General features: G+C 51.9%; 1 protein-coding gene across 3 annotated transcripts in view; it reads right to left on the bottom strand.

Annotated features, from left to right (window-relative positions):
- The window catches only part of SLC6A1 (solute carrier family 6 member 1), a 41,297-nt gene extending 37,515 nt beyond the window's left edge, over positions 1-3,782 (bottom strand). The window contains exon 1 of one of the 3 annotated variants that reach the window (XM_047780855.1): positions 3,697-3,782. The gene's annotated coding sequence lies outside the window, so the exon portion shown is untranslated. The remainder of the gene's footprint in view (positions 1-3,696) is intronic. The other 2 variants (XM_047780872.1, XM_047780865.1) reach the window with 2 other exon arrangements.
- Positions 3,783-12,190: the final 8,408 nt, after the last annotated feature.

The following is a 12,190-nucleotide window of genomic DNA, read 5'->3' as shown; positions in this document are numbered from 1 at the left end:
AGCATGTGGCAGCTGCAACAGGGTTCCATGGCCACTTCCCAGCCCAACAATCTTGTAGCAGGTGGCTTACCCTCTCTCCTTAGTTTCCTCATCTTTACAGGGACAGTTCTACTACATAGCCCATGGGGACTTGTGAAAATTAAATGTAGTGCTTCCACGCAAGCACTCAGCAGACTTCCTGGCAGATCATCAACTTGCAATAAGGCTTAGTTATTACTGTTATTGATGACATTATCATTGGAACAACATTTAGTGTTGTTCCCCCCCCCCATTTATTACTGGATCCAAGTCTGTGCTGAAATATCACAGCTTGCGTTCACACCTACCGTCTCTGCCAGGCAACCCTGTCTCCACAATTAGCCAGCTTCCCCCTGACTCCCAGTCCCTTCCCTGGCTCCGGAAGCCCTCAGGTAAGCCCACAGTGGAGATGCTGGATGTTCACCAAGATCAAGGAGGCATATTTCCTGGGATGCCTGATTTGGGGATCCACATCAGGCCTCCCAGCCTTTCCCCCTCTCAAGTACCAGGCTCTTCCCCTCCCTTCCAGCCCGTGGGTGCTGGGCCCATTTTAGGAGCTGGTGCTGAGGAATGCCACGGAGCAATGGATGAACACCTGATGATCGGGGGGGCAGGGGGAGGCGGGGGAAGGTTGCTGCTGTCACAAATGTTGTCAATTCAGGGTTGTTTTCATTAAGGCAGGGGCTGTGCTTGGCCCTGTTGAATTGCAGGCGCAGTTCTAATACCGGCAAAGCCAGGCCGGCTGACACGTCATTTCTGTTTGAGGAACAAGGTGATGAAGAGCCTCTAACTGGGTTTAGTTTTGGAGCTGTGGCTGAGGGGGAGGGCTTAGGTGAGCAAAGGAAGGAATTGTTAGGCACACCTCAGGCCAGGTGATGGGGAGGGGCTCAGGCACGCTACCTGCTCCCAAGGACAAAGGGGATGGACTTCAGGAAGCAGGGGGACTAGAGGTGATGGGCTAGACTTCAACTGGGGCTGACACTCAGCCTATGATCCATATATCACAAGAAAGGCGGAGGGGAGACATAAAAGAAATCTCCAAATTCCAAGTGGCTGGGGATGTCTCTATCTCAGCTACTGAGCTCACGAGCCAAGTACTGGAACATCTTTATGTGAAGGTAAGAAGCTCCCTGACATTTGGGCTTTACTTAATGTTGCTCTTAGCATATACCAGGAAGGCGGGCAGTCCCGAGGGGCCTCACTGTCAGTCATCAAATCCTGACCATCACCCCAGCAGCACACTTCATGGAGGTGAAAACCAAGGCCCAGAGACCCAGCAACCAGGCAAAGAGTTGGCCTGGAAGTCAGAAGATTGGTGTTCATATCTCTGCCCTGCCTCCTCCTGGCTGTGTGACCTTGGGCAAGTCACTGCCCCTCTCTGTGCTGCAGTTTCTTCACCTCTCAAGTAGGGGATTAGAAGAGTACCTGCTGCACAAGGTCACTGTAGGAATTGTGGGCTGGGCACACTGGGTGCTTTCGGTACTCCATCCCTACCTTCCCGCAGGGACGAGAACTTGCCCAAGGTCACAGAAGAAAATGGCAGGAGCCCAGCTCAAAGCCAGCTTGTCCAGGGCTCATTCCTGGCAGTGGTCTCAGAGACCACATTTCGTAGCCTTCTTACTCAGTGACACAGGTAGGTCCATGCTGGTGCTGTCCTCACCACCTATCCATGCAGGCTTTATTCTAAGACATTTACTGAGTGCTTGCTGGGTGCTGGGCCCCGCATAAACAAATCCACAGCATTTGGAGCCTGGTTGCCAGGCAAGTGAAATCCGGGGAGAGACTGAGCTATTGTGCATCTTTCAGCTTGGAGGGACCTGCTCTTTCCTTTACCGTCAGAGCTGCCTCCTCCTCGGCCCCCAGACACCCCTCCCAGCCCCATCCTCAGTTCCTGGGGGATCCAGTTCCCCCTGAGCCTCCAGCCCTGGACTTAAGGATAGAACAGGAGCAGAGATGGTCCTCACTTCTCTCCCACAGCAGCTGCTTTTCCCATGTAATTCTTTGGGATCACCCCACTCTCCAGATGCTCTGCCAGACAAGCCCGGCTGCATCCCACTGCCTGGGACTCTCTGTTTGTCCTCCAAGGACTGGCCATTGAGCCAGCGCTTGGCTAGAGAGAGAGAGAGAGCGCTTTCTTTGTTTGCTGCCTGCCTGACAATTTATTTCTGAGGTTCAAGGGAAGCTCAGCCATTTTGCCCCGTTGCTCTGGGAAAAGGTCCCTTTCACTTCTCCAGGGACTTTTGCCCCGAAGGGCAAGTTCTCCTCTCCCTCCTGTGCGTGGGGGAGGGTGTGAAGCTGCTCTGACCAGGACAAGAGCAGGGGCTGGATCAACCCTTCCTGGAGAGTGCTCCAAAGAGCAAGAGAGACAGAGTACTGATGCTTGTAAGTCCCACTGAAACTCCTTTGTTCTGGAATTTGGGAGTCAGGATATGCTTTTCAGACACCCTTATGAATGCATTTCCCCCAAAGTTCCCAAAGAGAGAATCTAGGCAATACCCAGCACCCAACACCCCCTCTCTTGCCAAGCACCCACCTTGTGTGTCACAGAAAAATGAAGGTCAACCTCAAAGTCCACTCAGCCTGATAGAGTCACTGATTTGGGGGTGTCATCAAAGCTCAGGAGCCATTTTATTCAGTGCCTTCCCCCCCTCCCCAGCTCTTCATGAAGATGAGGCTGAGCTTTCTGGGAGAGGGAGGGAGAGCTCATGCCCCACATTGGGAAGAAACAGCATTGCCACTGGGCTTTTAAAAATCCAATTTTCTCCTTGGGGTTCACGTCTATTTTGGGGAGATTAGCTCAGAGCCTCCGAGCCGGGCTGCTGGGTCTGAATTCCTTGTCTGAGAAGCAAGCTAAGCTAGAATGCGACATCTGTGGGTGCCAGCTGTAGAGATGAGTGGGCACAAAGGGACCACGTATGAAGACCCGCTGGTCACTGCCCCGCGGAAATGGCGCGGAGCAGAGTTGCCCCCCTTTCCAATTCCCAGAAAGTAAATGCCAGGACATAAGGCAAGAAAGTGAGCATAGTCCCCGCGGTAGCAAGGAGACAGTCCTCAAACCTTCAGGAGGACCCCGCTCACCCCATATTCCTCCGGGAAAGGAGTGGGAAGAGTGCGAGCGCGAGCTTCTGTGCGCTCAGCTCAAGCCCAAGCCATGGTGTGCTTTCTAGGCAACATTTCTTGAGAGACAGAAAGGAGGTGTCCCCTTCCCCAGTCGCCTGCTCCCTTAGCCCTCAGAGAATAGAACGGGGGCACAGCTCGACCTTGGTGCAGCTGACCCCAGACGAAGTGGCGCACAGCTCCCCAAACGCTATCATTCTTTCCAGGGTCCTCCACCACCCTCTGGGGATGAACGCGGCGCTTCGACGGCTCCAGCAGAATTGAGCGCCAACTAGAAACCAAGCGGCCCGCGACCAGGAATGGGCTGATTCTCGCGCTCCTCATGCGAGTTCCCCTGGCCCCCCGCGCTTCCCTGGGGGATGGCCGGGATGCGCGCTGACGGTCGGAGAGGCGCCCCAGGCTCCTTGCTGTGGCCCAAGGCCAGGCGAGCAAGGCGCTGGAATTTCCATGTGCCCGACCCCACATCCCTCCCAGCCGGCGGCGGCTTGGGGCGCCGGACTGCGCTGTCTGGCAGTCCTGGGCTCTACGCCCCGCGCCCCGACGCCGGCCGTCCGTTCCTACCTGCGGCCCGGGCTGCGCTGCCCGCGGCGGGCGCTGCGCGGGCAGCTCGGCCGCTCCGCTGCGTTCCCGGCTCCTCAGCTCCGCGACTATCGCCCGCAACCTCGCCGCTCGCTCGGTCTTCCGAGGGCGGGCGGAGGCACGCGGGGAAGAGAGGGGAGGGGAGCGCGGAAGGGCAGGGGGCGGGGCCGGGGCGCCAGAGCCCGCCCACCTCGGGGAGGGGCGCTGCCGCACCGCCCGCCTGCCGCCCACCGCGCGCCCCCGGCCGGGCCGCCCCTCCCGCTTCACTTCACCCTTCTCCTTTCCTTGCCTTCTCCTCTTTCCTCTCTGTTGTTTCTCGCTTCCACTTCGCTCTACATCTCTCCTCCCTCTCCTCTTTTATCCTTTCTTCTCTCTCTCCTCTCCCTCGCCTGCTCCCCTCTCCGCCCCCCACCCCCACTTCTTTTTCCTTCAGTCTGGTGTCCTCTTCCCTGCTTTGGCCAGACCGTCCGGGTATCTGTGTCCCAGTCCTTTTCCACATGGATTTCCCTCTTGGCTTTTCTCTTTCCAGCCTTGCCGATCTGCTTATGTTGGTCTTTTTTCTCTTTCTCTGTCACCCTCTTCTCTCCCTGGAGATCACAAGGTCCCTGCAGTGTGGGTGAGGGGCGGGCTCCTGTCACCTCTCTGCTCTCCTCCCTGGGGCAGCCTCCCCCTGCCTATTACACGGAACCGTTTCTGACCTGGAGCGACCAGGCTCTTGGTACCAGGCTGAAAGTGTGCACATGGCAGGGAGGGGCGGCTTGGGAAGGACCCCCTGTTGGCGCTCAGGGCTCCGTGGTGGAGACACAAGTGGCTATATGTGTGGATGGACAGATGGATAAACAGATGATTAAAAAGGGAAACCCAGCCTGGAACAACACCCAAGGACGGCAGCAGAACTAACCCCCCCTCCACTTCCCCACCAGATAGCCTCCTCTGCACACCCAGTGCTAGAGGACTTCCTTCCCCTTGCCAAATCCTAACCCTTGACCCCTTTCACAAAGGCTCCTGGGAATGGGTCCACGACTACCTTTCTCTCTGGGTACCTATGGACTCACAGAAATGATTTCCTTCTCTCAGCCTTGACCTACTCTTTGCCTCCTCTCTCTGAATCCAGGGCTGGCATTTGCTGATTGACTCCCCATCCTCACCCTGTCACCCACCCTGGGGTCCCACAATACCCAGTGCTCCCAAGGTCACCATGACTGCCCCATCACTTTCCCACATTCTCACCTATGAGTGTGGAATTTTTTTTTTTTTTTTGTCGTTTTAGGGCTGCACTCATGGCATATGGAAGTTCTCAGGCTAGGGGTCAAATTGGAGCCATAGCTGCCAGCCTACACCACAGCCATAGCAACATAGGATCTGAGCCAATCTGTGAACTACATCACAGCTCATGGCAGTGCTGGATCTTTAGCCCACTGATCAAGGCCAGGGATCGAACCTGTGTCCTCACGGATGCTAGTCAGATTCGTTTCCACTGAGCCATGATGGGAACTCCCAGGTGTGGAATCTTGAAACCTTACTTAACCCATCCATTCCTCCCCCATAACTAGTCACCAGCTTCCATGTGCTTATGACCTCCCCCTGTACCTCAAGTAAATATTTACTGAGCTCCTTTTATTTGCCAGGAACTATCCTGGGCTCCGGAGACACCATGGTGAACAAAACAGGCCGCAGACCCCAAGGTGGTTCTAGTCCAGCCTGGGAGACAGGCTTCTATCAAATAACCACACAAGCCCAGACTGACAAACTCTGCAGGGAGCACACATTTCAGGGGATCCCAGCCCTGCTTGGGATGGGTGGGGAAGTCCTCAAGTGCCATTTGAGCTATGACTGAAGGATGAATAGACACCATCTGGATGGAGATATGGAGCACAGATTTGAGCAAGGATATGAGGGCAGTAAAAATAGAAGCTAGTTTTGCTTACCTGATATTCATTTTAGCTAGCTCAGGTGATAGCATCTCCACTGTGATTTGGAAAACGTCCCCTCCTCCACTCACATTCATATGGTTTGGTGGGGTTCCCTCTTTTCAGAGGTGGACAAGTGACCCAGGTACAGCCAGAGCACATCAGCCTGATCTTGGGGGGGTGGGGGATGTGTGACACCTGCTGGATTGCTGAGAACTCTCCCCGGGACTTTTGCTAAAACAATTGTTAAACAGAAGTTTGATCTCCACCTTGGTTTCAAAGCCTGGAGTTGCCGGCAGCCATTTTTGTCACCCAGTTCAAGTGTTCCAGAGAACTCACATGCATCCCTCATGGGCTAAAGTGATGGGTTCTGTTAGTTCCCACTTGTGGGCTGGCAACCATGGTGGTAGCAGGATAATTCTCAGTGGAGTGGAATAAGTTGGAGAGAAATAGCTCTTCCATATTCATTTCCCTGTAACATCCTTGTGATTTCTGTTCATGGGTGAGTCTCAGGTTGGTGCTAATTTGTCTTTAACACTTCTCCATGGTACTGAGCAATTCTGTTTTGACTATGAGAGATAAGCCCTAGGAGGCCAGCCCTGGTGGACACCGGTATCTAGTTAGAATTGAATACATTCCTTGTCTGTCCTTGTATCTATTTTAGTGGAGACCTATTTCTGGCAAGTAATACTGATCTTCGAGTTACAGTACGATGTACAATTTCCTTTTCAGATACATTTATTTAATCTAAAAAAGGAAAATACTTAAGTAAATAAAAATAGACACAATGCACAGATTTTTGCAAAACTCTTGTGGCTGCTTTGCAAATAACAAAAGTTTTTTGAGTAGCCTAATTTAGAGAAACATTTCAGCCGTGTGTTCATTCACTCAACAAATGTTCATTGAGCACCTTCGAGAGGAGCCACAGGGAAAGACGAGACAAAGAGACAATGCAGCTGGTAGGCTGGTTCATCAGAGAGGGCAGGGCCTGATCATGGAAAACTTAGCCTGTGTTAAAGAATTGCACTTGACCTTGGGAGGTGCTGGGTGAGCCATTGAATGTGCTGGGGCGGAAGAGTCAGGTAGGGTTTAAAATTGCTGAAACTGGCCAGGTCTGCAAGTTGGGTTGAACGGAAGAAGACTGGAAGCCCAGAGGCCAATGGGGGGCTGCTATAATACTGTAGGTGTGACATGAGGGGGGCCGGCCCTAGCAAAGTTCTCTCACACACAGTGGGCCCTCAATGCATGGTTGATATTATTGTTAATATCATTGTTGTAGACCTCCTCCCCTCCCCCACTTGGGGTAGTTGATATATTTATGGGGCATCAGACTGGAAATGGCCCTGAGATATCACCTAGTTGAAGTCTTTTATTTTATTTTATTTTATTTTTTGTCTTCTTTTTTGCCTTTTCTAGGGCCACTCCCTCGGCATATGGAGGTTCCCAGGCTAGGGGTCTAATCGGAGCTGTAGCCACCGGCCTACGCCACAGCCACAGCAACACAGGATCCGAGCCGCGTCTGCGACCTACACCACAGCTCATGGCAACGCCGGATCCTTAACCCACTGAGCAAGGCCAGGGATCGAACCTGCAACCTCATGGTTCCTAGTTAACCACTGAGCCACGACGGGAACTCCTAAGACTTTTATTTTAGAAGTGAGTAAATTGAAACCCAGAGAAAAGCAGTGACATGCCTGGGAGCAGCTGGCTACTCGGTATCAGAGCCAGGAAGGTGGTGACCATGAACAGCATGTTGGAGCAGCAGCTGCATGCTAATCACTGACATGTGGGAAACAGAGTTCCAGAGAGTCACTGGACCAAAGTCACACAGTAGAAGAGGAGCTGAGATCCCAACTTAAGGCTGGCTGGCTCCAAAGCTAGCACCTTGGGCCATTAAGTTCATTAACCTTTTTTTTTTTTTCTCTTTTGTGGCCTGACCCGCAGCGTATGGAAGTTCCCAGGATAGGGGTTGAATCAGAGCTGTAGATGCCAGCCTGCACCTCAGCCACAGCAATGCCAGATTCGAAAAGCATCTGTGACCTACACCACAGCTCACAGCAACACCAGATTCTTAACCCACTGAGGGAGGCTGGGGATCAAACCAGCATCCTCATGAACACTCTGTTGGGTTCTTAACCCACTGAGCCACAACTGGAACTCCAGTTCATTAATCTTGCCCCCGGGGCTTTCCTGCCACCCCCAGGCAATCTTTCATCAGGCCACAGGTGTTGCTGTGGAAAAAGTCCTGATTTGAGGGGGGCCAGGACGCCCAGATCTATCTCCAGCCCTCTGTGTGTCCTTGGACAAGTCCCTTTCCCTCTTTGAGCCCCAGTTTCCTCACCTGAAAATTAAAGAGATTGCACTTCCCTTCTGCTACATCCAAGGCTGTTGGATGAGGGGCTCAAGGACAGGGCCATGCCTGAATTTGCTCCCCACGCCCTGCCCAGGCCTCCTACCCTGAACCCCTTAGCTGCTTGGAGCAGACTCTGTCTCCATGAACAACAAAGTCCCTCATCCAGCTTGTCCAAAGTTATAGTAAAACTGAGAAGCCTCCCTTCGACCTAAGAAAATCTCTCTCATAGGGAAACCAGGCTTCATGTTTTGTTTTCAGACGGGATGCTATTACTTTAACCACACCCCCCTCCACGCCAGAAATTCCCCCATTAGCAAAAGAGCCACCACATTAATGCGTGTAACCACTTGAAAAACCACAATAAACCTTGCGGGAGATAATAGGACATAAGATCATTTTGTTATCCTGTCCCTGAGTCACGCTGGGACAGATCCCCAGCAGCAGCCTTGTTGTTGAATGTTCAAATATTTGTGTATGTCGTTCCATGCTGGGATCAATACTTAAACAGTTGGGGAGATGGCCACTTCCAAAGGGACAACCCCCACAAGGCGGAGAGCAGGCAGTGCTCAGTGCAGGTGGAACCCATCCTGAGCTGACCAGATAAATATTTCCCAACCGCATGCAGCACTGTGGGTCACGTGTGGGCTTTGGAGGTAGAGAGACCTTGGACAAGTGACTTCACCTTCCCAGACTTCAGTTTCCTCATCTATAGAATGGGAATAATAATGTGAACTGGAGTTTGGCACTTGTCATCTGCCTCTACATGGATTCAGTCATGAGTCACTGCAGCTGCTGACCCGCAGCATCGCCTGAGCTGAGCTCAGGGTGGAAATCAGGAATGAAGCCTTCTGTGCTCTGGGAAAACTGGAAGAACAGGTCTTCAGATAGTCAGATATTTTTAGGAGATTTGATGTGCTCAATTCTTGCATCTCCTCATAGCTAGAAAAACATGAAAATCCTTGGTGATGTCTGCTCCTTGTGACTAGTAGTAAATGTCATGAGACCAGCAATAAACTTTTGTAAAATATGTGCATGGCTGCACACACTTTCCCCTCAGCTTTATCATATACACTGATATTATTTCCTCCTGCCTCTGTGGTGCAGTATTTCAGAGCTATCTGCCCAGGCCGTAGTTAAATGGACAAAACAAAGGATGTCACAGCCATCTGCAGATGTGGCCACCTCAGATGGGTGAACAGGTGAGCCCTGAGGACTGTGAAATCTCAGGATACTGGCCCCATAGCTGAGGTACATATCAAAGGATTGATTTCAGTGAGCCCAAACCTCTTGTGTTCCTGCAACCTGCCCTTTGTTGCAAAAGCTCTTATGTTCTAGCTGCCCCTGGCCTCCTCAGAGCAGTTTCTCAGGGCTACCTGAGATGCTCGCTCCTGGGCAAAGTCCTAACTTTGCCCCAAATAAAACTTAACTTTGGGTTGTGCATTTTTAAAGTCAATAGTAATAATAATAATAATGATGATAATAATAGTAATAATATAGCTTATATCTGACAGTGTTGCTGGGGAGAAAGCCAGCTCATGCTCTGGGCTTGATAATTGCTCAACATAATTTTACTATTCAGGTGCTATCTGCAAGCTACCTTAAGGCAGTCTCAAATGCCACTGCCTCCAAGAATCTTGCCTGGTTTTGGCCCAACCACATAGGATTTCTTCTTCCCTCAAATCCCCACACAGATCTTGTTCCTGCCTCCCTTCAGGTACTCACCATTCCCCCTTCACTGGGGCAGGGACTGCCGTCCCTGGGTGCCCAGCATACAATAGGGGCTCAATACTCCTTGACCCTTATATTCCCTCCCAGGGCAGAGAGCCTGGGACTCTTGTGTTCCTTCTGCACTCATTGCCGATGTCCAGCCATATGAGACTACTTTCAGTGCTCCTCAAAAGGTTCCCTCCTCTGGGCCTTTATCTATGCTGTTCCCTCTACCAGGAACACTGTTCCCTTATCCTCTTCTCTCACAGACTCTCCTCGACTCTGCAGGTTTCAACTTGTGCCAGTAGGACAACACCTGCCTTCTTGGCCTGACCCAGTTCCCTAGCTGTTTTCACTCTGCATAATTCCCCTATCGTGGAAATGCACACGCTGGGTTGTTTAGCTCCTGGATTCATCCTCTGTCTCTCCCGCTTGACTGTAAGCTCTGTGAGGTCAGGAATGAGTAAACAGCACAGTGCTTGGCACACAAAAAGTGCTCACTAAATATCGGATGAAGAGAGAAACGCACACATGAAAACCACAAGCTCATGTCTCACTCAGGTGGCAGGTTCTTGAGGACCTGTCCATTGGCCTCTCAGGTAGACAGGGTGTGAGCAGGGCTCAGAGTTCAGAAAATCCTTATTTTTTCTCCCCTGAGCACAGCCAGGCTCCCAGAAGTCAAAACCCTGCCCACTGGTGAGCATCACAGCCACTCCCAGGAAGGAGCTGAATGTCACCATCACCTGTGGGCCTCTGACAACCAACCCAGACTGGTTCCCCTGTGGGGATCACTGAGGACCCCCAGGAGGATCTGGGGAGGGGGAGTGAGGTGACTGCACAGGAGGAAAACCAGAGGCCTGGAAGAAAGGCATGAAGAGACCATTGGTGCTGTGGAACACAGGCCTGGGGCGGGGAGACAGAGTCACCACCCAGGAGCTGCCAAGGGCAAGTTCATTCATTTATAATTTTAAGTACTGTAACTACACAGGTATTTATAAAGCTTATACTTAGTGCCAAGCCCTTCATCTGGATCATTGCAATCACCCTCCCAGTGACCCCACGAGATGGGTAGTGTTATTCCCATTTTACAGATTAAACTAAGACTCAGAGAGTGTCTGGATCTTGGCTCTTGAGGGGATCTTTTTGGGAGTTCCCTGAGGCTGACCTGTGGACAAGTACATGAACGCATAGTTATTTGGGAGGGGCAGGGAACACAGTGGGGAAACAGGACGTAAGGTCGAAGGGCAGGCAGCTGGCGTGGGGTGTGTGATCCAGCCAGCTACCAGGTAGGCAGTTGGCTCTTAATTCCAGGGACAAAACTAGGAAACAGGGTAGCAGGTGCACCTCAGAGTTACCCCCACCTGAGGAGAAAGTGAGCTGGGGTATCATACACCAACTCTTGCCAGCTTTTGGTTGAAGACTGCTCCAAGGTGCTCACTTCCTGGCACTTGTGTACCAGCAGGTACTTGGCAGAGCAGCCTTTTGGGGTGTGGGGAAGCCCCCAGGATGAAGTTGCTGGTAACAGAGTGGGAGGTTGGCCAGGGCCCCTAGGAAAGATGAGGTCCAGGGTTATGCAGGACACACCAGCAGGGGAGGGGTGGGCACTGCAAAGAAAGCTGACGTCTGATGAGGCCGAGGCAGGGAGCCTGATCCGGAGTCTACTCGGGTTTATAAGAGTAAGGGGCAGCTGGGGTATAGACATGTGTATTTGGTCTTAGACTCAATAGTCCCTGGCTCGTTCTGGGACTTTGAAGCTGAGTGACATCCCTGGGCCACAGTTTCTTCCTCTGCTACACAGCGCAGCCCAGGAGAGGTATTGAGAGGCGGAAGGACTTTGCAGCTCTCAAACCCTGGCTTGGAGTGGACGCCCCATCAGGGCTTTGGCATCTATACATCTATCTCTATCTTAGGAAATCCAGAAGCAGCAAATGCCTGCTCCACTTTCAGAATGGCAGCTAATCACAATATCGTTATTTATGAGAGAAATGGATTCAGCATTTTTATGCCAAACAGAAGCTATTGACATTCCTAGAATAGTCCCAGGAGAGGGAAAGCCCACTGCAAAATGCTCCTTCGGAAACAATTTGCAATCAGTGGGCCAGGCATTGGTCCAGCCATGTGGTCCTTGCTGGTTCTCACTGATAAGGGAACAAAGCACTCTCCTGAGGTTGGGGCTGGAGGCGGCAGGAGCCAGGAGCCTGATGTCTTCATGGGAGAGAACACTGCAGAGACCTGGGATTTCACTTGTCTGCCCAGGCTGCTGGGAGCTGCAGAAATCTTGGCAGGTGGGGGAAGAGGGGACATGGGGGGGGTCTGCTTCCCCTGTTCTCCTCCTCCCTCACTTTCTCTCTGACCCTCCCTCTTACTTCTTTTTACCCCTGTTTCTCTCTTCCTCTCTCTTCTTTCTTTCCTTATTTTGTTTTCCTTCATTTTTTTCCCTCTTAAAAAACAGTATTCATTACGCATTTATTTCCGGTGTTTGCTCCTTATAAACTACTCCAATATT

This window comes from Phacochoerus africanus, chromosome 1, assembly GCF_016906955.1.
Source record: "Phacochoerus africanus isolate WHEZ1 chromosome 1, ROS_Pafr_v1, whole genome shotgun sequence".
Taxonomy (NCBI): domain Eukaryota; kingdom Metazoa; phylum Chordata; class Mammalia; order Artiodactyla; family Suidae; genus Phacochoerus; species Phacochoerus africanus.
Note: the sequence above shows the minus strand (reverse complement) of the source record. Positions and strands in the feature narration are given on the sequence as shown.